The sequence below is a fragment of the Pinus tabuliformis genome, chromosome 1_1 (genome assembly GCF_031772625.1).
Source record: "Pinus tabuliformis cultivar Carrire ecotype Pingquan chromosome 1_1, CPIR1, whole genome shotgun sequence".
Lineage (NCBI taxonomy): Eukaryota > Viridiplantae > Streptophyta > Pinopsida > Pinales > Pinaceae > Pinus > Pinus tabuliformis.
In genome coordinates, this window is record NC_142297.1 from 342,609,858 (window position 1) to 342,637,373 (window position 27,516).

The following is a 27,516-nucleotide window of genomic DNA, read 5'->3' on the forward strand; positions in this document are numbered from 1 at the left end:
ATGGAAAGACATAAGGGAGGTAACTTGTACAAGCATAAAAAGTGCTTAGAAGAATATATGTGTGCTCTCACTTCTCAGCAACATCAAGGAAAGACTTAATTTCAAAAATAAACTCTTTAATGATCTTTGTACCTATTACTTACCACTTCAGATAGAAGTGTTCAGCGTGACAACTGCCCAAAAAACATATTATTATTAGACATATTGGAAGAAAACTCCTTGGACTAAGCATAAAATATAATACTTATACTAGAAAAATCTATACAAATGCAAACATCTCAAACAATGACAGATGAACTTAAGCCTTTTGATTGAAATAAGTTACCACTTCTCTGGTATCCATTTTAGGATCCAAACTAAATCCCAAAACTTAGAAGACTAGCCATTCTTGAACTTCTTTCCTTCTCATTCTCCAGCTCAAAATGGTGAGCCCCATGCTTGTGATCATAGGGCATAATAGAAATGGCATCTAACAATCCAAATGATGCCATCAACTGCAAATCCTTCTATGCTAAGTATTTATTGTAGCTTTTTTGCAAGATATAGAGCTTGTACCATGCATAAACATGGTACAAATGACTTTCTAATATCTAAAATATTTTTGTTAACTTTGAATAGTAGATTGTCATCATTTGAGGTTTAGGAATATTCTTGACCATACACAAGGCCATGAATATCTTCTATAGAATGAAAAGCTGCCTACATATCATATGCCATCTGCCATAAGAAATAGTATAAGGCAAAAATATATTAAAAATTAAAATAATTTAGCTCACAGATTCTATAGTAGGTTCATGAAATTTCATTCAACCCAAAGCTTCCTCTGCAATAGGGTATTCTCCAATAATTAATTCCTACAATATCAAACTATATTAACCTTCCCATCTAGACAAATATAATCCTATATCTAATTCAATAGATAACATTTTAGATTTCTGGCCCCCATTCGATAGTGATACCTTCTTAAAGATGTGCCAAAAAGCTACTCAACATGACATTATAACTATTTACATCATGGGAAATATGGTTAAACTCCCAACCAAAGATAAATGGTTTCTAGAATATGATTTTTCTACACATTTCCCTCATCCCATTTCACAATGGCAGCCAACAATCTAGATGATGCCATCAGCTACAAATCTTTCTATGCTAAGTATTTATTGTAGCTTTTCTGGAGGATATAGAGCTTGTACCATGCATAAGCATGATACAAATGACTTTCTAATATCCAAAATATCTTTGTTAACTTTGAATAGTAGATTGCCATCATTTGAGGTTTAGGAATCTTCTTGACCATACACAAGGCCATGAATATCTTCTATAGAGTGAAAAGCTTCCTACATATCATATGCCATCCATCATAAGAAATAGTTTAAGGCAAAAATATATTAAAAATAAAAAATTTAAGTCACATATTCTACAGTAGGTTCATCAAATTTCATTCAACCCAAAGCTTCCTCTGTAATAGGGTATTCACCAATAATTGATTCCTACAATCTCAAACTATATCAACCTTCCCATCTAGACAAATATAATCCTATATCTAATTCAATGGATAACATTTTATATTTCTATCCCCCATTCGATAATGATACCTTCTTAAAGGTGTACCAAAAATCTACTCAACATGACATTATAACTATTTACATCATGGACAATATGGATAAGCTCCCAAACAAAGATAAATGTGTTGTGCCTTTTTCCCATAAGAATTTATTAGCATACCCTTTTTAGTTGAGAGAAGATCCTTTGGATAGTGGGATACAATCTTTAGTTCTTGTGAGGGCATCCAAAAATCACCCTTGGACAATTGACTGCTAGCATCTTTACAATAGTTTTTGCTCACTGACTTGACACTTGTCTCAAGGGAGTTTTCCTTGAGGGTCTTTTGCCCAACACTTTGCCTTAAGGTAAAAGTTTGTATACATTGTTGTATGTAATCTTGATCTTCCATATTATCAATACAAGAAGATACAGATCCACCAGTTCAATATGCAATAAGTGCGAAATCAGACAGCTTAAACTGTTCACACTTTGTGTTTTCATCAAATTTGGCTGATGTTGCATGTTCTTCATCAGAATTTGTCCATATTTGTCCATACTGTTGTATTTTCTTTTTCTACAGTACAACTTTCATCCACATTGCCCCTTGAATGCGATTTCTCCTCATTCATTTCTTCAACCTTATCCTCATTATACATCATATTGGACAATCATCATTCTAGTACAAAACAACCTCTGGATATTATTGGTGAATAATTGTAGTTAATGGGTTCTCATGTAACGATTCCCAGTACCAATGGAACAACATACAATTTGAATCACTCAAGTAATGAATCTCAATTTAACAACATTATAATATAATTATATTCTACCATAAATACACATCAAGAATGCTTTGCCTTGTAGATTTCAGCACCCATGTATTCGATGGATTATGGGAATGAAGGGAAATTGGAAAGCCAATGATCTCCTACAGTTATGTATGGCCTTGTCTAGTACCTATGGCCTCTTAGACAACCAAGAGTGAGCTCAAACTCACCCTAGCAAATGAAAATAATGCTCAGGGGAGACGGAAACGATTCTAGTAAGTAGAAATCCACCCAAGAACGCTTAAGAATATTCCAGGTAAGGAGAGAGAAATTCTTAACAGTCGTACAGAAACTAAATTAGCAACTCCTAGAGGAAATGCATTAGCTCCAGAACCATGGTAGTTGATCTCTAACTAAACAAGAAAGTGAATTATCAGTAACTCAGAGTTGATGCATTTCATAGAGCATTAATCAATCAAGAGTTTCTGAATGATGCTAATAAAAATTCAATGGAGAGTTATTTATTTCAGCCATGAGCACAAAGACAGGGAGCACATATAACATAACTGAGTAAGAATGATGATAACTCATACACCATAATTTTATTATAGCTTAGGAACATATATTAGATGAGAGCCTAGCACATTGCCTTGATTGTCAAAAGAGAGATGTCCATGTGCAAATTAACCCTCACTCCATGTGAGACTATTGCAGCATAGCTGCTATGGGAAAATGAAGGAATTGGTCATGGCAGTTAATCACTGAATTGAGCTAGTTTCAGTGTTGTCCAATTAGGGCTATTGCATCTTGTCACGGGAAAAGATTGTAGGACATTTCTACCTTACAAAGGCAACAATCCAGGCATAGTCACTCTTTGTTTAGTTAAGTCAAAGCTCATGGAGAATGATATCCAGGTGTTTTAGCCTATATTCGACCTCTTTTGGGTAGCAACCAAGAAAGTGAAAAATATCTAAGTCTGTAATCCAATGGGAGAAGAAAAACTGAGGATAAAAAGAAGTCTACAACACTTGAAGAAACCGAAGTCTGTGACTAAGCCGAATCTCAATCTAAAGCTATCTATTTGCAACAGGATCTCAATATCTGTGGTAAAGAGTCAAGGGTTTGCTGTAGTAGCCAAAGATCAGTAATAGAAGGCAAAGAGTCTGTAATTGGAAGTCATTGTATTATAATAAGAGACTAAACCTGCAATAAGGACAGAAATTTAGAAGTTGCTTCTGACTTTGACTAGGCAGAGACTCAACTATTGACCTTGACTTAAAGAGGAGGGCTGACTTGGAGGGAATCTTTGGTCTAGTGTTGGATATCTCATTTTGAATAAATTCAATAAGAGGAGGATTGTTGGGTTTTCCCCTATTGAGAGGTTTTTCCCTACTCTAACTAGCTCTAACCAAGGTTTCATGTTCCCGTTGTAATGAACAACAGCTGCATTGTCAATCTCTCAACAGTCTACACTAGGATTATATCCTAAACCTAGCACATGCCAAGACTTGTCCAAAGGATGGGTCAAGCCATAAACTGTTCAATCCAAGGGGTAGTGTTCCAAGCTTCCACAACACTCTATCCTCATTCTGACATAGAATAAAATAAAAACTTAGAAATCAAACAAAGAAAAACCCATTAAGTTTCCTAGCTAACTACTTCAGATTTACTTCAAATACTATTAAGTAAGCATCACAGGAATTAACATAAATAAACCACACTACACACTTACCGTGTTCTGCCACTTGTGATATATTTCTGTTATATTTTGTTTCTTCCATTCTTTGAGATCAAATACATTCATCCCATATGCCCAACCACATGCATTAGGATCTAAGTGCCTGGCTATGTGCGGATTGGAAAAATTAAGGTATTTGTTAAACCAACGAAAGCTTTCTCCACAAGTTTCAACTAAACCATTAACCTTTCCATGAAGATCTATTGACCACAAGGGCGTCAAATCTTTCTGCACCACAATATCATCATCTAAGAAAAGGATCTTGTCAATTTTGGGACAAACTTGTGGAAGATAGAAACGAAGATGATTTAGCATGGATAAATATTTTGGATTTATATATTTCAAATTGGAGGAACGTGCTGAGAGTGTAATCAAGTGATCTGCCTTGAAATAATACTCTTTGAGGATTCAAGTTGGTGAAGCACATGGCAATAGGAGGAAATGAGCCATTTAAAATCATCTACATTTTCTACATGTATCACAGCTTTCCCTAGGGGATTAAGTAAAAACCACATTTTCATGGCCCCAAAATTTAACTTGTCTATGATGAGATGAAATACATGTTTCTCAGATTCCTGCAAACACATGTAAATTACCTACAATGAGATCCAAATATTAAATGTAAAATGTAGCAAAATTGTTGGAATTCCAAACTTTAGAGTAATTTAAATTAATAACACTTCACCTTAGCATTCATGACAGTTGAATTCACAACCATAGATGCAGCCAATACATTGTCAAAAAATAATGCATAGTGATAAAGAGTCGGATCCTCCAACTTGTCCTTTTTAGGAAATTATCACTTTTCAAGAGGAAGAAAGTAATAATCTATGGTCAATCGCATGGATAGACAGTACAGGCCCTTGGGAACAGACTTTGTTGCCACTTGATTTAAAAATTTGCTTTACTTTTCCAAGGTCCTTACTTGCTCGTTTGCAGACAAACGCATGGCTTGTAACTTCTTTGTTACTTTCGCACAGCCATAAAATTGTTCTCTAGCCTTGGATAGGACATGACCCATAACCTTGATCTTCTCAGGTACACTGAAACATTCATATCAATTACCGGTCACGAAAAAGAGAATGAAAAGCAGAAAGATTGACGCACAGACTGCAACTTTAAAAGAAACAAAGGATGTGAACACCAAATGAAAATGGAATCACTTACTACTCTTGATTTAGAAGCAGCCAATGTGAAAATCCAGGGGGTAGTGTTCCAAGCTTCCACAACAATCTATCCTCATTCTGACATACAATAAAAGAAAAAGTTAGAAATCGAACAAAGAAAAACCCATTAAGTTTTCAAGCTAATTACTTTAGATTTAATTCAAATACTTTAAAGTAAGCATCACAGGAATTAACATAAATAAACCACACTACACACTTACCATGTTCTGCCACTTCTGATATATTCCAGTTATATCCTATTTCTTCCAATATTTGAGATCAAATACATTCATCCCATATGCCCAACCACAAGCATTAGGATCAAAGTGCCTGGCTATGTGCGGCTTGGAAAAATTAAGGTATTTGTCAAACCGGCGAAAGCTTTCTCCACAAGTTTCCACTGAACCATTAACCTTTCCATGAAGATCTATTGACCACAAGGGTGTCAAATTGTCTGCATGACAATATCATCATCCCAGAAAAGGATCTTGTCCAGTTTGGGATAAACTTGTGGAAGATAGAAATGAAGATGATTTAGCATGGATAAATATTTTGGATTTATATATTTCAAATTGGAGGAACATGCTGAGAGTGTGGTCAAGTGATATGCGTTGAAATAATACTCTTTCATAGCTACGGATTCAAGTTAGCAAAGCACAGGGCAATAGGAGGAATTGAGCCATTTAAAATGATCAACATTTTCTACATGTATGGCATCTTTCCTTGGAGGATTAAGTAAAAACCACATTTTCATGGCCCAAAAATTTAACTTGTCTATGACGAGATGAAATACATGTTTCTCAAATTCCTACAAAAACAAGTAAATCACCTACAATGAGATCCAAATATTAAATGTAAAATGCAGCAAAACTATTCGACTTCCAAACTTTAGAGTATTTTAAATTCATAACACTTCACCTTAGCATTCATGACAGTTGAATTCACAACCACAGATGTAGCCAATACATTGTCAGAAAATAATGCATAGTGATAAAGAGTCAGATCCTCCAACTTGTGCTTTTTAGAAAATTATCGCTTTTCAAGAGGAAGAAAGTAATAATCTATGGTCAATCGCATGGACATACAGTGCAGGCCCTTGGGAACAGACTTTGTTGCCACCTGACTTAAAAATTTACTTTGCTTTTCCAAGGTCCTTACTTTCTCATTTGTAGACTCAAGCATGGCTTGCAACTTCTTTGTTACTTTTGAACATCCATAAAATTGTTCTTTAGCATTGGATAGGACATCACCCATAGCCTTTATATTCTCTGGTGCACTGAAATATTCATGTCAATTACCGGCAATGAAAAAGAGAATGAAAAGCAGAAAGATAGACACACAGACTGCAACTTTAAAAGAAACAAAGGATATGAACACCAAATTCAAATGGAAACACTTACTACTCTTGATTTAGAAGCAACCAATGTGAAAATCTAGGGGTAGTGTTCCAAGCTTCCACAACACTCTATCCTCATTTTGACATACAATAAAAGAAAAAGTTAGAAATCGAACAAAGAAAAACCCATTAAGTTTTCTAGCCAATTACTTCAGATTTACTTCAAATACTTTAAAGTAAGCATCGTAGGAATTAACATAAATAAACCACACTACACACTTACCATGTTCTACCACTCGTGATATATTCCAGTTATATCTGGTTTCTTCCATTCTTTGAGATCAAATACATTCATCCCATATGCCCAACCACAAGCATTAGGATCAAAGTGCCTGGATATGTGCGGATTGGAAAAATTAAGGTATTTTTCAAACCAACAAAAGCTTTCACCATAAGTTTCCACTGAACCATTAACCTTTCCATGAAGATCTACTGACCACAAGGGCATCAAATCTTTCTGCACGACAATATCATCATCCCAGAAAATGATCTTGTCCAGTTTGGGATAAACTTGTGGAAGATAGAAACTAAGATGATCTAGCATGGATAAATATTTTGGATTTATATATTTCAAATTGGAGGAACGTGCTGAGAGTGTAGTCGAGTGATCTGCGTTGAAATAATACTCTTTCATAGCTTCGGATTCAATTTGGCGAAGCACAGGGAAATAGGAGGAAATAAGCCATTTAAAATCATCAACATTTTCTACATGTATCACAACGTTCCCTAGGGGATTAAGTAAAAACCACATTTTCGTGGCCCCAAAATTTAACTTGTCTGTGACGAGATGAAATACATGTTTCTGAGATTCTTGTAAACAAAAGTAAAACACCTACAATGAGATCCAAATATTAAATGTAAAATGCACGAAAACTGTTGGACTTCCAAACTTTATAGTATTTTAAATTCATAACACTTCACCTTAGCATTCATGACAGTTGAATTCACAACCACAGATGCAGCTAATACATTGTCAGAAAATAATGCATAGTGATAAAGAGTTGGATCCTCCAACTTGTCCTTTCTAGGAAATTTTGATTTTCAAGGGCAAGCAAGTAATAATCCATGGTTAATCACATGGACAGACAGTGCAGGCCCTTGGGAATAGTCTTTGCTGCCAGCTGACTTAAAAATGTACTTTGCTTTTTCAAGGTCCTTACTTGCTTGTCTGCAGACTGAAGCATGGCTCGCAACTTCTTTGTTACTATCCCACAGTGATAAAATTGTTCTCTAGCCTTGGATAGGACATGACCCATAGCCTTGATCTTCTTAGGTGCACTGAAACATTCATATCAATTATTGGCCATGAAAAAGAGAATGAAAAGCATAAAGGTTGACACATAGACTGCAACTTTAAAAGAAACAAAGGATATGAACACCAAATGCAAATGGAAGCACTTACTACTCTTGATTTAGAAGTAGCCAATGCAAAAACTATTACCTTTGAGGTAGATCATAATCTACATTAGTCTCACCCAATGTACGCTGACATTATTTAATACGAAGCATCAATTCATGGTATAAATCAAGATTATTCCTAGCCTGGGAAATGATTTAATACACCCTAGCCATAATTAGTTGCTTTCGCATCAATCTAACAATGGAGTTAGAATTCTCGTTCTCATTCTCCCGCCTCCAAATGCTGTATTTTCCCAGGACAGCAGAATCTGCCTCGGAACGTTTAATTGTTGTGTTTTCAAGCTCAACTTGTTTTTCTTCATCCTGTTGAATCAACTCTGTTGACCTTTTCTCCCTCCTCTTTTGTCTCAATTTTTGTAAGCATTAAACGACTATAAATTAAAGCATACTGTGCTAAAATCTAAGAAATATAAAATTTTTATATTGGAGAAGTAACATTCAAAAAGGATTTTGGAAAATAATATAACAATTCCCTTTTCCATGAGAACAAAAAGTAGCGATCTAGTGCAGCAAATATTTTTACCCTCCGCAAAACTTTTGTTGGACTTTCTTCAAGCTGCAAATGGTTTGCATTACAAAAACCATTGTCCTGGGAGTTTGACTAGACATTACCTTACATTAGGCTACCAACATCATAGATCAGTTAACTAGGGAAAATCAAAACTTACCATCAAGAGCATTCTCTTTGACGTCTCGATGTTCACTTCCTGTGTCATCCTCTTGAAACCTCGTAAGAAGTTCTTCATCATTGGAAGTTTTTTTCTGCACCTCGTCATTCATTTTACCCCCCTCAGGATTTTCCTTGCCTTCTTCATTAAAGATCACACCATCTTGTTGTGAATGTAACTTTTCTGAGCTATCTCCAGATCTCATTTGCATCTGCTTGATGTACACAGTTAGAAATAGAGAAACACCCCTGCCAATGTCAGTTTTCACTTCCTTCTTAATACAACCCTACTCAACTACATAGGTCATCATCACGTAGGTTTCCTTACATGTTCAATAGAGAAAATAACCAAAATATTCACCAATCGTACCTCAGAGTTAGTAATATCCCTTTGGTTTACTTCGAAGGGCTTTTCTAATACCCATGACGAAGATAAGTCATCCCGTCCAACAATATTTAAGTTTAGAGTTCCAGAGTCCTCTGCGATAGCTATTATGACATCAATCACCTACGCAGTAAATAAAATTTATTTTCAATTCTCTGCTCAATAGTGGAGAAATCAAATTTAAGATATCCAAATGTAGCAGGTTTCTTATACTTTCCTCCTTTGGGAAGAGAGAGTCAATGCTCTTTGTTAAACTCTGCTTTCTCCAGTCATATGTCTGTTCCTGTCAACCCCACAAATAAATAGATAAGAGTGATTTTAAAGATATGACAGAGCTCCAGTATCCTCAATAATTCCTCTCTATTTCAATCCACTCAGGTCGATTAAATTTTAGTTTAGGGACATTATTTATTTTCTGGGATTAGACTAACGTAAGTGCAAGTGCATTGCCCAGATCCTGAAAAAGAACAAAATGGCCATAGAAAAATAGAATTGGTTTTCAAGATGTGGAAAGAGAATACCCTTCTAACAGATCCATCTCCTTAGAAGTTGTGCCCTATTGTTTTAAATGACAAAAAATGCATAAAAGGTCAGGTAGAAATACTTGATGGAGAAGAACATCTATAAAATTACTGAAACGCTAAAAAGGGGGTTACTTTGCTATCATGGATATGCTAAGATCGAGATTTCATTACACATCAATAATAAAATGGTGTGTATAGTATCTATCATTTGTTTTGGCCAATGTGCTATGAACACTGTGGGAACAGTGTGAAAATTATATGTATAGCAGAAAGCAGCCAGCTCGTTGTGAATTGGGTCTAGGTTGGGTGGATCAGAACTGGGTTTAGCTTGACTGATGATAAGTGGATTTAGCTTTATGGATGGAAAGTGGGTCTGGCTTAGATAATGAGTGGATGGGAAGAATGATTGTTACCCTTCCCACCCAGATTCAATTCCCATAGGATTCAATTCCCATGAGTAAGATGTTGAACTGAACTCTTAACAAACACATTTTTATAATACCCATCCAGCTTATGCAGAATCCAATGCACACTTAGTACCATCCTACTCAGAATGAGGAGTGCCCAGTGAATTCACCGAGCAGTTGCCCAGCGAATTTACCAGTCATATGCATTTCCGTTTGTTAAAAAATGGAAAGAGCATTGTTATTTCTTGCTATCGGGATTAATGGTTTCATTATCTTTAGCAAGGGAAATTACCCTAGGGGCAGTTGGTAAAACCTTTGCTCTTGCATGAGAGAGGTACAAACTTTGAATCTTTCTCCTGGTAGGTATTGTACCGTGTTAATGCAGAGATAGAGTTCACAGTTTCACCCAGATACTTCTGGATAAAATTCTCATCCTCCCATGTGGAATCTTTAGCGGATAAGTTCTTCCATTTGATAAGATACTCTGAAATTGATCGATTTCATAGCTGTCGAGTTCTTGTTTCTGTGATTGCTTCCAGTTCCAATATAATTTTTCCTTCCTCGTCAAGTTCTGGCAATATTGTTTGAACTAGGAGCTTGTCGCCTATAACCTTCTTTAAACATGAAACATGGAAAACTGGGTGCAATCGAGAGGCTGCAGGAAGCTCCAATTTGTATGCCATAGTACCAATCTTTTGCAACACCTTGTATGGACCATAATACTTTGGTGATAATTTATTATCCTTCTTAGCTTGCTTTAGGGACATTTGCTTATATGGTTGTAGCCGTAGGAATACCCAATCACCTACATCAAAACTTCTTTCACTGCGATGTTTATCTGCCTGTTGTTTCATTCTATTTTGTGCCAACACGAGGTTATCCTTTAAGAGTTGGAGGACTTTTTGTTGATGTTCGATGTGATGTTCCACTACCTGAACCTTAGAATTTTCTCTTAAATATGATGTGATGGATGGTGGTTGATACCCATAAAGTGCCATAAATGGGGTCATTTTTGTTGTTGTATGGAAGGAAGTGTTATACCACCATTCAGCCAGAGGCAACCATTTGACCCATTGTGTCTGTTTATCAGATACAAAGCAACAAGATATCCTTCCAAACATTTGTTTACTATCTCAGTTTGCCCATCAGATTGAGGATGATAAGATGAGCTATGAGCTAACTGAGTACCAAGACAAGAAAATAATTCTGTCCAAAAATTTCCAGTGAAAATGGGATCTCTGTCACTTACAATAATCTTTGGGTTTCCATGTAGCTTTTGAATTGTTTCCATAAATGCAGTAGAAACTGTACTGGCTTTAAATGGATGTGATAATGCACAAAAGTGTGCGTACTTGGTAAGTCTTCGACTACCACCATGATGACGCTTTTTCCCTCCAACTTGGGTAAACCTGTGATAAAATCCATTGAAACCTCCTCCCAATGTTGGCTTGGAATGGATAAAGGTTGTAATAGACCCGGTGTCTTAATTGTTTCAACTTTATTTTGTTGGAAAACCAAACATTCTGCCACAAACTTTTGAATATCTGATTTAAGGCCATCCCAAAAAAATTCCTTCTTAACCCTGTGGTAAGTTTTTAAAAATCCTGAGTGCCCTCCTAAGGGAGAAGTGTGCAATTCCATAAGAATTTTTTGTTTTAGCTGGGAATTCTTACAGAGGTATAAGCGATCTTTGTACCATAACAAATCATTTTGCCAGCTAAATGTATCAGACGTACTGGAATCTTGTTGTAGCTTTCGAATAAGTGCCCACACTTCTTCATCATTCTTCCATTCCTCCCTTGCTTCGTTTATCCAATCTGGTTGGATAATAGAAATGGCGCACAACAATGCTTCCACATCCTCATCCTTTCTTGAGAGTGCATCTGCCACCACATTTTGCTTCCCTTTTTTGTAGATGATTTCAAAGTCATAACCCAACATCTTTGTGACCCACTTTTGTTGCTCTTCAGAGGATAATCTTTGTTCTAAAAAGTATTTAAGGCTATCATGATCCGTTTTTACCTTGAAGTGTCTTCCCATTAGGTAGGGCCTCCATTTCTTAAGTGCATGGAGTATTGCCAACATTTCCTTCTCATAAATAGCTTTGCTTAAAAACTTTCCCTTGATTGGACGACTTTCAAAAGCAATGGGTCTTTCATCTTGCATTAGAACAGCACCAATTCCATTTCCTGAAGCATCACATTCCACAATAAAGGTTTTTGTGAAGTCCGGTGTAGCTAAGACCGGTGCTTGGCACATTGCCTCTTTAAGATGTTCAAAGGCCTTTGTTGCTTCCGGAGTCCATGAAAATGCATCTTTCTTCAATAATGTTGTTAGAGGTGCTGCTATTCTCCCATAATTCTTAACAAACTTGCGATAATACCCTGTCAACCCAAGAAATCCTCGCAGATGCTTTATGGATGTGGGGATTTTCCATTCCTTAATGGCTTTAATTTTGCTAGGGTCTACCTTAACTCCTTCATGAGATACAATATGACCCAAATATTCCACCTCCTGGACTCCAAAGAAACATTTGGATCTTTTTGCATATAATTGTTTCTCCTCCAATAGTTGTAGCACCCTGTCAACATGTTCAACATGATCCTTCCAAGACTTGTTGTAGATTAGTATATCATCAAAAAATACTAACACAAATTTTCTAAGGAATGGTTTGAAAATTGAATTCATCAAACCTTGAAATGTTGAAGGTGCATTGGTAAGGCCAAAAGGCATGACCAAAAATTCATAATGACCCTCATGAGTTCTAAATGTCTTTTTCGGAATGTCTTCAATCTTCATTCTGATTTGATGATATCCCGAACGAAGATCCAACTTGGTGAAGTAAATTGATCCATGCAATTCATCCAGTAATTCATCAATGACAGGAATGGGGAACTTATCTTTAATAGTGAGCTTGTTGAGCTCCCTATAATCCGGACACATGCGCCATGATCCATCCTTCTTGTGCACCAATACTACTGGAGCAGAGAAAGAACTTTGACTTGGTTGAATTATACCAGCCTCTAGCATTTCTGCAACCATACGTTCAATTTCACTTTTTTGGACATAGGGATATCTGTACGGCCTGATGTTTGGAGGAACACTTCCTGGAATCAGATGAATAGCATGATCATGATCACGCATAGGTGGGAGACCTTTGGGAGTCTCAAATACCTTGGAATGATTGTCCAGGACTTTTTGGAGATCTGGAGAAATAGATGATTCCGATGTGGAAACATCTAGCGAACATAATTGTGCAATTACACCTCTTTGCTCCTTTTTTAGAAGCTTTGTCATACCATTAGAGCTGATTATCTTTCCTGGTTTCCCTGCAATACCCCTTAATTCAACTTCCTTTCCTTCTACAAAAAATTTCATGAAAAGTTCTTGAAAATTAAAAGCTATTGTACCCAAGGATTGTAGCCATTGGACTCCTAGTACAACATCAACACCTCCCATTGGAATGGAAAGCATTGGGCTAGTCAATACATATTCTCCCATGGATAGCTTGATATTATGGCACTTTCCAGAGAAATTTATTGTTCCTCCATTTGCAATCATCACTTGACACTCTGGTGCTGGATATAGGAAGCAATTCAATTCTTTTGCTACCTTACAATGAATAAAATTGTGGGTGCTTCCTGAATCAATCAACACTATTACCTTTTTCTTCTTGATTTGTCCTTCTATCTTGATGGTTTGAGGAGTGGTAATTCCCTCCAATGCATTACAAGATATGGTCGGATTTATTTTTTCTTCATCTAGGCTTTGTTCCTGGAGTATATCCTCTTCTTTTGACCTTTCTTGCTCCTTTTCTTCTTCCTCTTCACAATCTATGTAGAATAATTTCTTCTCAGCACACTTATGACCTTTAGTGTATTTGCTATCACAACTGTAACAAAGCCCTTTTGCTCTTTTTTCTTCCAATTGTTGTGGTGTCAACCTTATAGGTTGTGGAAGACTAGGGGCAACAACACTTCCGTCTTTATAGTTGTGAGTGGTATGCTTCCTGGTTGCCATAATTTTGCTTTCCATTTTTCTTGCTAACCTGAATGCCTTCTCTAATGAATCAGGTTCCCAAAGGCGAACATCATGTTGGATATTATCCTTTAAAGACCCTATGAACACATCAATCCTATGCTCCTCTGGAATATCTTTTACCCTTATGTTCAATTTTTGGAACTCCTCAATGTGCTCCATTATTGAACCCTTTTGTTTGAGACTTATCAATTGGCTAAAAAAAGTGTTGCTTTTTGTATCCTCATAATGTGCTATCAATTCTTCCGTAAAAATTGCCCAAGTGATAAATTTTTTACGAGAGAAAAGCCATTGATACCATACAAACTGATTTGGTTCCAAATATAAAGTTTCCATACGTACCTTTTGTGTGTTTTGCACATTATTGAGATCGAAGAATTGCTCCATCTGTAATATCCATGTGGCAGGATCCTTGCCATCAAACTTCCTCATATCGATTTTTGGAATATGGTGAGTCTTCGATCCAACATTAGCATCTATGGAATCATGATTAACATTTTTTTTATTCTCATCATGAGTTTCCTTTAGTACCCTTTCACCCTTAGTGCCCATTTCTTGTAGCAACTTATTCACATTTATCTTCAATTCGTCCATGTCTATCTTCAAATCTATCTTCAAATCATCCATCTTAGCTTCCATGTCAATCATCTTAGCTTCTACACCTTTCTTTAAACCATCCATCTTAGCTTCTACACCTTTCTTTAAACCATCCATCTTAGCTGTTCCTTTTCGTGTAAGGGACAATTGTTGCACTTGGTCTTGTAATTTTGATATATCATGTTGCATTTCTTCCTCTTCTTCATAAGTCATGCTAGAGCTTCCAGGTTCCTTACTAGGTGTTTGCATCTTCTTTCGGGGCATCAGTTACCAATAATAATTCTCTACTATGCCCTTTGAATTCCTTCAAAATAATTTTTCAAACCAAGCTTAAGCAAAAATTTAAGAAAATCTACACAAGTTTTTTCACTTTGTAGGAGCTCGATATTGCCTCTGATGTATCTCTGTACCTTCCAATCATCTAGTTATGACGTTGTGAGATATATTAGCCCTATGTGTCCTCTTTCCAATGCCACAAGTCTGACCCACATTGGATTCTCCAGGGAAGAGATATGCGAAATCTCCCACAGTGACTTGATTATAGACTAGTTCAGTAGAGCGAACTTGTACGACATGCACGAGTCACTGTTTCGATCTATGGATCTGAAAAACACATACAAGAAACAAAAGTCCGTCCTCTTTCTATACCTTCTTACGAAATTGAAATCTGATCCCCAGAGAGAAAGTTATGACGATTTTCCCCAGGTCACCTGTTTGGAATGTAATTCAGGAGTCTGCAAAAAGACCAACTTCCTCAGATCATAACTCGGAAAATATAGTGCAAAAAGTTCTGAAAATCAGACCCAAGGTGCAGAGCGAAGTCTTCTCACATGGGTTTTTTTTTGCGACTTTTGAAACTTCATAGAAAAAAAGTTATAGAGAAAATGCCATGATGACCTGTTTGTAGCAGCGAAACCCTAGAATTCAAAGCTCTGATACCAAATGTTATGAAACCAGCTCAAGAAAAGATAGAAAAGATAGATCAATGCCTTAGAATTCAGCCTCTTCAAGGGGGCAACCTCCTTTACATTACATAAATGAACAATTGTTGGATGATTCAAATGACAAAACCTCCTTTCTATATATAGGAGTGTAAGGAGTCACAATATAATCCAGCCGACCTAACAATAATAATATAAAGCCACAAAAATAACAATAGAGGGATTCTATGGGGCACATAAATAACAATATGGGGGTAATAGGGGCAGAACAATATAAATAAGGGGTATAACTACAATAATAAAGGGGTAATCACTAGTATTATAGGGACGCAACACACGTAACAGTGGGGGGGGGGGGGGGGGGGGGGCGCGACGCAAAGGTGACATGGGGGGGGGGGTGGCGTGACGCAAAGGTGACATGGGGGGGGGGGGCGACGCAGAGGTGACATGGCGCTGACCTGGTGCTGTCGTCAGGGGAGGAGAGACAGAAGGCGGTTTGTGGTTTCATCGGACTGCCTTCTGTACGAGAGCAGTAATTGTCAGAGCCCACCCGATGCAATAAAAGGAGGACATGCATCCTTCTGTACGACGGCAAAACCGCCGTGCCATCAGACGTTAACTGTCGAGTGACGGGGTGGCTCCGAAATCGCCGAGAGGCGTCGGATCTGGGAGGGCGGATCGGAGGGCTGACGGAGCACAGAGCTAGCGACAGGTTTGTGTGCGGGGCCCGCTGGAATTTTCGAAATTTTATACAATGCTGCGGGGGTTTTAGACTTTGGGTTTGTGGGTTTTATACATGGTTTGTGCGTCGGGGGTAAATTTTAATCAAAATATTTAAACAAAACCCAAAAATGTAACTGCGCAGGGTAAAACAGTAAGGTTTATGGGTAAGAGAGGGGAAGGGAATGGTTATTAGCTTAACCAAAGGTTAAGCTGACTCCTGGCTAAGACGCGGATGGGTTAATAGTAGCCCCAGGTGGCTTATCATTTCCTAAAACCATATATACATAGCTATAATGCTATAGGGTGGGATATGTATTATTATTTTTTTGGAATTTTATATAGTTTTTTGTATAATAGGGGATAAGGAAATGATCTAGGGATATAGATAGTAGAGTTAGGAGTTAATATGAATTTGTGAGGTGAAGTGTAGGGGAGAGGCTAAGTTTGTGAGCTGAAACTTAGACATAGGAAGTGAATGGACTGTGGAGGCATGATTTTTACACAAGAAATGTAGCTTCTTTTCACTGAAGAAAGTCAAAGCTTGACTTGGTATTTTACAAAAATGAAGTGATAACAGGACTGGTTGGGCAGATCCTAAGGTCCTCAAGGGGATGTTAGTGAGTTATTTGGAGATTTAGAAGAGGGGGGAATTAGACATGCCTCGCTTGAGCTCCTCCAAAGGGAAATTTCCTTGTACTTGTGATCTGAATAGATATAACACTTGAAAACATGAAATGGATCACATAGCTTGATTCCGCAACCACAAAACTACTTACCCAGCCTACTTACCTAGCATTTTTTCTTCTTTTTGCATGGGTGCACTTGGACTTGCAGACCCTGATTATCCTTTTTTCTTTTGACTGCCCTCCTATCTAAACGTACCCTTATATCATCCAGGGGCTCAGATTAAGTTGTTGAGCACCCTTGTTTCTTTACTTATCTACAAATCTACCAAGATTAAGCTCTTTGGACAGATATTCATTCTCTATATTCTACAAAAAGAAATTGAAACCTAGGGAAGCCAAGATTAAGCTGTTTGGACTGCCCTTAACTGAAAAACTCATCAAAATGGATTAACTCATCAAAATTTGGAATACAGCAGTGGCATTTAGACCGGCACACTTTCGTGGCCTCTTCTTTGGCCTCTTTCTAGAAATATGGAACCTTGCAGCATGAAAAGATGACATATTTGGCACTTTCAACTGTCAATCATGAAATATGAACACCTATTGCGATAGGAGGCTAACAGTGGCTCTAATTGGGGATGGCTTTTCCTTGTGAAAAGCGAATAACAACAAGTCAGACTGCCTTGATCTTCTATTGTTGCTGTAGACTGAAACTTCCCTTGTGCTGGCTGTCAAATGATTGAAACTTTGAAACCTGAACACAACATTCTCATAAACTGAATTTTTATACAATAGAAGCACTGCCTGCTTTCTTATGCATGCTCTATCATTACATGCACCTCTTGCCTGAGAACCTGCCTTTGAAATAAACACAACATAGGGAAACAAAACTGGAGCACTTCCCTTGATTCTGTCTTGAAAAAGGGTGTTGATGTAAACTGAAAATCCTCCTTTCCTTTAATACTATTAACTGAAAAACTTCCTGCTCTTTTGCTGAAATTAATGCAATGACAGAGATCTGAATGGAGGCCTTGCTTTGGTTCTGCCTTTAAAGAACTTTTCTCCGCTATTCCATTATTCGACCTGCTATAAAAACAAAGTGCTGAAAATACAAGTATTTATGTACAAATATAATACAGCTGCGTTGTGTTCAACAACAGGGATCATGATAATGCTTTAACATTCAGCCATTAACAGGGCCTTCTTTAGTTGTGCCGCCCTCTATAGATTTGAGGAAATATGTGTTATTTCCCTGCACAGCGTTGATAACAAATGGACCTTTCCATAAAAAATCAAATTTTGCATGTTTGCCCTTGTCTTCTCTTCGTGAGTCCCACCTTAGAACTTTGTTGCCATCACAGAAATCCTCAGCCTTAGCTCTCTTATCAAACATCCTTTTGAGCTTCTCTTGTAAAATTTGAGCTCTGTCATAGACCTGCTCTCTTGTTTGCTGAAGATGAATGGTCTGATTTATTCTTCATTGAATATCATTTAGTTCTGCCTGAACCTCTTGTAACAGCTTCATAATGGAAATGCCTAAAGAAGATGGAAACTTGGCCTCCATGCCATACACCAGCTCATAAGGGCTCATCCCAATGGATCTCTTTGTTGAAAGTCTGTCTGCCCATAGGGCATTTGTGAGCTTTCTATGCCAGTTCTTCTTGTTTTCTTCTAAGATATTCTTGATAATACTAATCAGGCTCTTGTTAGATGACTCAGCCAAGCCATTACCTTTAGGGTAATAGGCTGTGGAATGGCCCAAGGTAATGTGAAATTTATGGCAAAAATTGATCATCTTTTTGGATTTGAAGGCAACAACGATGTCAGTAATGATCTTCTCAGGGCAGCCAAATCTAGAAATGATGTTGGTCTCGAGGAATTGGATAATGGTGGTATCATTGGCTTGCCTACATAGGATGGCCTCAATCCACTTGGTGAAATAGTCGGTGGCTGTTAAAATCCACTTGTTCTAGCCTGAGGAAGAGGGATGGAATTCTCCAATGAAGTCAAGACCCCATTGTTGAAAAGGTTTCTCAGTTGAGATGGGCTTAAGGGGCAAGGGCAGCAGCTTCCTTTTTCCCTCAAAGATTTGGCATTTCTGACATGAAATGGCAAACTTCTTTACATCTGCAAACAAAGAGGGCCAATAGAAACCAGCCCTTAAAATTTTATCAGCAGTGGACTTCCAATATAGATGTCCTCCACAGTCCCCTGCATGGAATTCTTTCATGACATTGTTAGTTTCATAGTTAATCAAATAAGCAATATGCCTTCATGATTTTTCCAAAATAATGCACCATCTAAGACACAAAACTTGGAAGCTTTCATCTTTAAAAATCTTTTCTTGGTTCTGGACAATCCTGGGGGAGCAAACAGGTTTAACAATACAAAGCATATATCAACATACCATGGGGATTGCAAAAAGGTTTCACCGATCTATGGAGTCGCCAGCTCTTGTTCATTGTCCAGTTGGTTAATGTCTAAGGCTTGAAAGTTTGTTTCGGACATCAGTTTGGCTAAACCTTATCCCTTAATTAGCTTGGTTGGTTTTATTTCTATGTCATACTCAAGGATGTTAGCAATCCACTTGCCTCTTTTTCCTTCTAACCCCTCTTGGGTTAATATGTATTTTACGACAGCATTTGGGACATAGGCAATCACATGTGAATATAAAATGTAAACTCGGAAATCTTTGATTGTTTTAACAAGGGCATAGGCCTGCTTCTCCATGATTTGGTACTTTAAAGGGGCATCTCTTAAGGCTCGGCTGAAAAAGGCAATTGGCTTTTCAGCTCCTTGATCATCCTTTTGCAAAATGACAACAGCTATGGTGTGATCAGATGCAAATGAGAATATGATGAAGTCCTTATCAAATTGAGGACTTGTGAGGCCTGGAGCTTGGGTTAAGGCAGATTTGATACTCTCAAAGGCTTGTTTGGTTTCAAGAGACCATTTTACCTTGGCATCCTTCTTTAACATGTTGCTTAATAGTCTTATCAGCTCGGCCAAGTTTGGGATAAATCCCCTTAGGAAATTGATCTTTCCAAGGAATGCTTGCAACTCTTTTATGTTTCTTGGAAATGGGATTTTAAGGATGGCTTGAATTCTTTCAGGATCAATTCTAATCCCATCTTTTGAGATGATATGGCCTAGTAATTTACCTTCTTCAAGGCCAAAGAGAGACTTCTTGGGGTTCAAGGAAATGCCGTATTTCCTACATGTCATGAATATTTGCCTTAGGTGTTTGAGGTGCTCTTGATCAGATTTGGAGAAAGGGGTTAAGTCATCGGGGTAGACAACTAGGAAATCATGTATTTCCTTGGCAAATGCAATATCCATTGCCCTTTGAAAGGTAGCACCAGCGTTTTTAAGTCCAAAAGGCATCTTCACATACTTAAATGTTCCCCACGGTGTGGTAAAAGCTGTCTTGTCTTGGTCATCCGGGTGAACCAGTATTTGTATGAAACCTGAAAAGCCATCTAGCAAAGAGATTCTAGATGACCCCACTACTCTTTGTAGAATGTGATCCATTTTGGGCAATGGGTAGTGGGCTTTTAGGGAGACTTGGTTTAAATTTATTAGGTCTACACATAGCCTAATCTCACCTGTCTTCTTTCTTGTGGGAACAATATTGGATACCCATTCAGAAAATCTGATGGGTGCTATGATACCTGCTTCAAACATTCTTTTCACTTCCTTTTCAATCAAATGGAGAAGCACAGGATTGATTCTCCTTAGTTTCTTTTTGAAGGGATTTTGATTTGGTTTTAAGGGAATGGTGTGTTGGATCACTGAGGTGTCATAGGACTTCAAGTCCTCATAACTCCAAGCAAATACATCTTGGAATTCTTTGAACAAATCAACATATTTGGGCTTTTGATCGGGTGGCAAAGATTGAGATAGTTTGATCATTTTGGGCTTCTCTGCTGTCCCAATGTTGTGTTCTTCTATAGCAGCATTTAAGGGCTGCATTTTTGGATTTTTGGGAACATCATTTGCATCAAACATATCTTCTAACGGAGTGAGGCCAGCAAGAAGAAAGTTATCCTTTAGATCAATGATCTCGGCCTCTGTTTTGGATATTTCCTCCAAATGCATCTGTTTCAACTCTTCTATGTTTGCATTGTCAAAAACAGTTGGGTTTAGCATTTGTTTGGCTGTTATAGCTGTTACAACCTACTGATTTTCATTTGTTTGTTGTTGTTCATCCGTCATAGCATCCATGTCAATGTTAATATTTGAAAACTCATGCTCAAGAGTGAGGAAATTGTTAATTTGGGCATCATTTTCGAACACTTGCCAATATTTAACATTATTTGGGACAACAGGCCTATGTTTTATCTCAGCAGTGAAATGGTGATTTGGCTCAAAGGGAAGCTTGCATGTACTAGCAAAAGTGGCTAGGCTGTGTGCATGAATGTTATGATTTCTTGAAATCTTGGCAAGCTTGGATTCAGTGAATGCATTGAGTATATTAGTGGCAGCAGTCCTATAGGCCCGCATTCTATTGTCATTGGTAACAAAGCTTCCTTTCATTTGTTGTATGATTAAATCAGAGTCACCTAGAATGGACACTTTTGCAGCTTCTAGAGTTTTGAGCAGTCTAAGGCCTAAAAGGAGAGCCTCATACTCTGCCATGTTGTTGGTGCATTTGAAATTCAATCTATAGGTGTGGCCTTCTGCATGATTGTTATGTGTATTGTGAATCCATACACCTGCCCCTGCTCCTAACTTGTTAACAGAGCCATCAAACTCTAAATACCATGTGATTTCTTGCTTGTGGTTAGTATTAAGAGTTTCAGTCATTCTTGCAGTGGGCAAATTTGAATTTTCTATTTGGGGAGGTTCTTCTTGTATGCTGGTTGCCTTGATTGTTTTGACAGTTTCATTAGTATGGGCAACCGATTCTTCATTGATGTGTGTGTCCAGTTCTAAAGCCAAAAGCTTATCATCAGTTGGAGGACTTGTTTCATCATTAAACAAAATAAAAGAATCCATATCAGAATGGATTAAGTAAATAGGAAAATTTTGGGGCTTGTCCTCACTACTTACCACATATTTCATTAGGGTTTCTCTATAAAGTCTCTTTGGTTGCCCAAAGACAGATATAGTGGCATAAGAGAGGTCTAATTGGAGAGATCCTTAGAGTTTTGCTCCCCAAGATTTTAACAATAGCATGCCATACTTTGGTGGAATGTCAGCAACCACCACATCCATGAGGATTGTCTTGTTGGGATATTAGACTAAGGAGACACACGTCTTTGATGAGGCCTAAACACTTGACTTGACTTGAGTCAAAGGAGAATAGATCTTTGTATGGCCTAGTGACATCAAGGTTTAGCTTCTCCATTACAGCTTTGGGCATAAGATTGTGTGAGGCACCTGAGTCAAACATAGCATTGTGCAAGACTTTGTCATGTATGTGCAAACTGACATAAAAGGGTAGAACAGATCCATATGTTGATTTTCCATTAACTTCTGGACCGAACAGCAGTTCAGGCTGATCATCAAGAACATTCACATCATCCTTGTTCTCTGGGATTTGCAGCGATCTTTTGATCTGCTGTCTGTAGATGTCATGTTTGGCAAGTTCAGATAAAGGGACGGATATCTTAAGTTTGCCAATCTCTGCTTCTAACTTAAATGGTTTCTCCAATGGAGTCTTTGTGTTGGTAGCAGCAGATTTCCCCTTTTCAAGTGTATTTTCTACGTTTTCCTCTTGATTATCAGCGTTATGGTGAGTGATATCTTGCGGTATTTCTGTTTTGGGAAGGCTTTTAGGAGTGCTGTTCAAATCGTCTTTTGAGGAAGAAGGTGGCAGAGGCTGATCATTAGAGGGCTGCATGTCTGTGACATCCTCTACAGTCACTTGCTGCAGGTTTCGGACAGTTATATCAGCTGGTTCTGTTATAATAACCTTGCCCTTAATCTTGTTGGACTGTTTGGTATCACTTGGTTTAACCTTTTCGGGCACATCTATGGTTCTTGTCCTCAGCTTATACTGTTTGTGGACCTCATAAACAGCTGAATCATAACCTTGTTTAAAGTCAAAAGACTCACCAGACTTAGTCTGAAATTGATTTATCTCATGGTCATCTTGGTCTTCTTGGGTTAGAAAAATTTGTTGCTCACCCTTTAGATCCATCAAGTTCATGTGAGTGTCCTCTGTCTGCTCACTAGATGTGGATGCTTCTGTATAGTTCTCTTGGAAAGGAGGCCTTATATCATGGTCTGAGCTAGACCTACCAACATTTGTGTTTTGAGTTTTCCTGAAATTTGGGTTCCTTATGGTATTAGGCCGTTGTCCTTCCCATGATGATTTCCTCTTAACACTCTCTACTCTGTCTCCCAGCCTGTGCATGCCACTAATAATAGCATCCAGCTTTTGATCTAAGGCTGAGGGTTCCTCCTTAAAGGTGGTTCTTCTCTCAGTTCTAGCTCTGTTTCTTTTGGCAATTAGGTTTTCCTCTACGCTAACAGAAACATTTTGCATGTCTGCTAGGCTTTGAGGGGCTCTTTCCCTTAACTGACAAGCCATGTCAGTATCAAAACCATCAGGGAATTTATACAAAGCAAGATCAGGTGGAGGTCTTAAGTTCTGTGGTATTGCATTATAAACATTATTAAATCTCGCACAATAGTCTAAGACAGACTCTTGAGGGTCTCTTTTGATGGTGTCATATTCAGATAATATGTGCAAGGGTTCTTTCTTTTTCTCCCATCTGTTGATAAATGACTGGCATAAGGCTTCTGGGTCTGCTATGGAATTGGCTGGGAGTGCTCTAAACCAAGTCCTGACATCACCTGCCAAACTTTGGACAAAAATCTTCATTCTCACGCTATCATCATCTATCTCGTAGTTCTCAAAATAGTCTTGCATCTTCTTGGCATGCTGAAGGGCTGTGCAAGAACCAGTTCCATCAAAATATGTGATTTTAGTTTGATAATTCTGAGGCATAGCCCCAGGATTAGCAGGCAACTGTAACGGAGCATATCTATTCACCATATTCACAGGGATAAGTGGAACAACAGGAACAACTGGAACAATTGTAACAACAGTGGTGGTAGTCGTAGTATGTGCAGTGAATGGAGGTGTGGAAGGAGTGCTTTGAGAGGTGGATGATGAGCAAGGGGAAGTAGGGGTAGAACGAAATAAAACTTTGACAAGGGTTGGAACACAGCTTGGCTGAACTGTTTCAGGACTAGAATCAGCAAAATCCTCTATTCGCTCTAGTTTCCTGAGATTCCTTGGGATTAAATTCGGATTTTCAAAAGCAGCTGGGGGATTTGGGTCTGGGTTTGACCTTGTATAACGAGTTTTCCTCTTTGGAGCCAGCTTCCAAATTTGTTTTTGGTATTTTCTAAGAAATTTTTGGAATTTAGAAAGGAAGTAATCAAATTTTTCGAATAGCTATCTGTAGCTTAAAGCTAGCATGAAGATTGACTGAAGCAGCTTTTATTTACTCCTGTAGATGCAGAGCAAGAACAGTTTCAAAGGCTTCCTGGCTGACATTCAGGCTTCATCTGTAGCTTTAAGGAACAAACAGTGATTGCAATAATCCATTCTTCCCCAGTGGAGTCGCCATTATGTTAACACTCAGGTTGTCCCTAAGCTCCTTAAAGGGATACGGCCGAGGTAACCACAAACCAATCTTTGGACTGCAAGTGCTAGCCCAATTGCAATCAGAGAGGGCTCTCTCTTAGTGATTTAGCTTTGTTGATGATGATTTTAGGCTAGTTATTGAGTTCAAGGGGTTTTGTTTAAGTTTTGGTGGGAAGGATGATGCTTTCAAGTAGAGAGGTAGGTATAGTATGAGAGTTTCAAACCATTGGGCATGGAGTCAAGGAGTAGGACTGCTGGTGCGTTTTCTTGGTCACAAGAGGAATATGGAGCAAGATAGTTACACATGAAACAACATTCAAGCTAAATGGAGATGGATTGAGGGCTAAGGAATGAGAGGCAATTAAGAATCTCTGATTCAGCTTAATAGAGGAAAGGTGAATGAGCTCTATCTAGGATCAATAAAGAATCCCTAGATAACTGTCAAACATGGGTGAATTGGGGAAATATGAGTCAAAGGGAATTCATATTCATTACCAATTCAAATGAAAACATAAAGAAACAACAAAAATTGAGCATAGAGTGCCGTTAAAAAAAATCTAAGCTATTCATTTTTTCTGTTATTTTAGATGATGATATATATATGAAATGAGCATATATCAATGGAAAACATAGGTAGAAAACACTTATTGAGTCATGTTGCATCACGAGAATTCCATAATTCACTCTTCAAAACCTTAATAACACAGCAGGCAGTCCATCTTCCAAACTTTCAGCAGTCTTTGATTAAAGAAATCATCAAACATACAGAGCGAGTCTCTAGTGGAGCAAATCAACTAACCAACCCTCTAAATAGTGAATTAGGGTGGTTTCTATAGAGAAAAATATCAAAAAATATCTATTACAGCAAACCTTAAACAGGTCTGAGGGCAACGAGTTTTTTAACCTAATCTTGTCCTGAAATTAATGCAAGAAAATATCTTTGAGCTGCGTTGGAGGCAGCTGTATCAAAATGAGTTAATATGGTTTCCTTATGGCTCTGTGTTGTTCATTTAGCCATAACTGTGCTTTGGGTTTTGATCCCCTGCTCTTGAGTGGCTTTGATGTGCATTAACTGTGATTTGAGAGCCTTAAATGGCTTCACCGCTTTCTTTGACTTTGCTTGGGGGCCTTTAATGTTCACCTACTTTGGTATTGCCGATCTGATGCTCTTTGCCGCTTCACTGATACTCTTTGATTTCAGGGCTTCATCTTTCCTCTGATACTCTTTCACAATTGAATTGGGCCATTTTCTCTCCCTTGATGTGTTTGAAACTGTCAATTCGCCCCTTTTATTCCCTTTCAACGCAGAAATGGCTGCTGCAAATGCTTTTCGTGGCCTCTGGAATGATATCGGCGCTGGCCAATTTGAATATGAATATAAATGAAGAAATCCTGTCAAATTGCAAATTTTTGGGTTTTGCAGGTAGCCGAGCCATGAGAGGCCCTCCATTTTGACCAATTTTTCTTAGCGATGCGCGATTAGCGCTAATCGCGCATCGAAAACTGCCTCAGTTTTTTCTTCTGGGCATCCTTTGCTGCAATTTTCTCCTTTCGTGCCTTTTTCGATGATGACGTCAGCATGATGTCAGCGGTGGGTCCCGGTACGACATGGTGACATGGCAGGGTGATGTGGTAGCAGTGACACGTAACAGTGGGGGGGGGACGCAGAGGTGACATGCGCTGACCTTGTGATGTCGTCAGGGGAGGAGAGATAGAAGGCAGTCTGTAGTTTCATCGGACCGCCTTCTGTATGAGAGCGGTAATTGTCAGAGCCCACCCGATGCAATAAAAGGCGGACACGCGTCCTTCTGTACGACGGCAAAACCGCCGTGCCATCGGACTTTAACTGTCGAGTGACAGGGCAGCTCCGAAATCGCCGAGAGCCGTCGGATCTGGGAGGGTGGATCGGAGGGCTGACGGAGCGCAGAGCTGGCGGCAGGTTTGTGCGCGGGGCCCGCAGGAATTTTCAAAATTTTATACAATGCTGCGGGGGTTTTAGACTTTGGGTTTGTGGGTTTTATACATGGTTTGTGCATCGGGGGTAAAGTTTAATCAAAATATTTAAACAAAACCCAAAAATGTAAGTGCGTAGGGTAAAACAATAAGGTTTATGGGTAAGAGAGGGGAAGGGAATGGTTATTAGCTTAACCAGAGGTTAAGCTGACTACTGGCTAAGACGCAGATGGGTTAATAGTAGCTCCAGGTGGACTATCATTTCCCAAAACCATATATACATAGCTATAATGCTATAAGGTGGGATATGTATTATTTTTTGGAATTTTATATAGTTTTTTGTATAATAGGGGATAAGGAAATGATCTAGGGAGCTAGATAGTAGAGTTAGGAGTTAATATGAATTTGTGAGGTGAAGTGTAGGGGAGAGGCTAAGTTTGTGAGCTGAAACTTAGACATAGGAAGTGAATGGACTGTAGAGGCATGATTTTTACACAAGAAATGTAGCTTCTTTTCACTGAAGAAAGTCAAAGCTTGACTTGGTATTTTTACAAAAATGAAGTGATAACAGGACTGGTTGGGCAGATCACAAGGTCCTCAAGGGGATGTTAGTGAGTGATTTGGAGATTTAGAAGAGGGGGGAATTAGACATGCCTCACTTGAGCTCCTCCAAAGGGAAATTGCCTTGTACTTGTGATCTGAATAGATATAACACTTGAAAACATGAAATGGATCACATAGCTTGATTCTGCAACCACAAAACTACTTACCTAGCCTACTTACCTAGCATTTTTTCTTGTTTTTGCATGGGTGCACTTGGACTTGCAGACCCTGATTATCCTTTTTTCTTTTGACTGCCCTCCTATCTAAACGTACCCTTATATCATCTAGGGGCTCAGATTAAGTTGTTGAGAACCCTTGTTTCTCTACCTATCTACAAATCTGCCAAGATTAAGCTGTTTGGATAGATATTCATTCTCTATATTCTACAACAAGAAATTGAAACCTAGGGAAGCCAAGA

The 27,516-nt window shown here is 38.3% G+C and overlaps 2 pseudogenes; both read right to left on the reverse strand.

The window, feature by feature from the left end:
• Nucleotides 1–3,509: 3,509 nt before the first annotated feature.
• LOC149212976 (polygalacturonate 4-alpha-galacturonosyltransferase-like) lies at nt 3,510–6,470 on the reverse strand (annotated as a pseudogene).
• A 371-nt stretch (nt 6,471–6,841) lies between these two features.
• Nucleotides 6,842–10,221, reverse strand: LOC149212977 (polygalacturonate 4-alpha-galacturonosyltransferase-like; annotated as a pseudogene).
• Nucleotides 10,222–27,516: the final 17,295 nt, after the last annotated feature.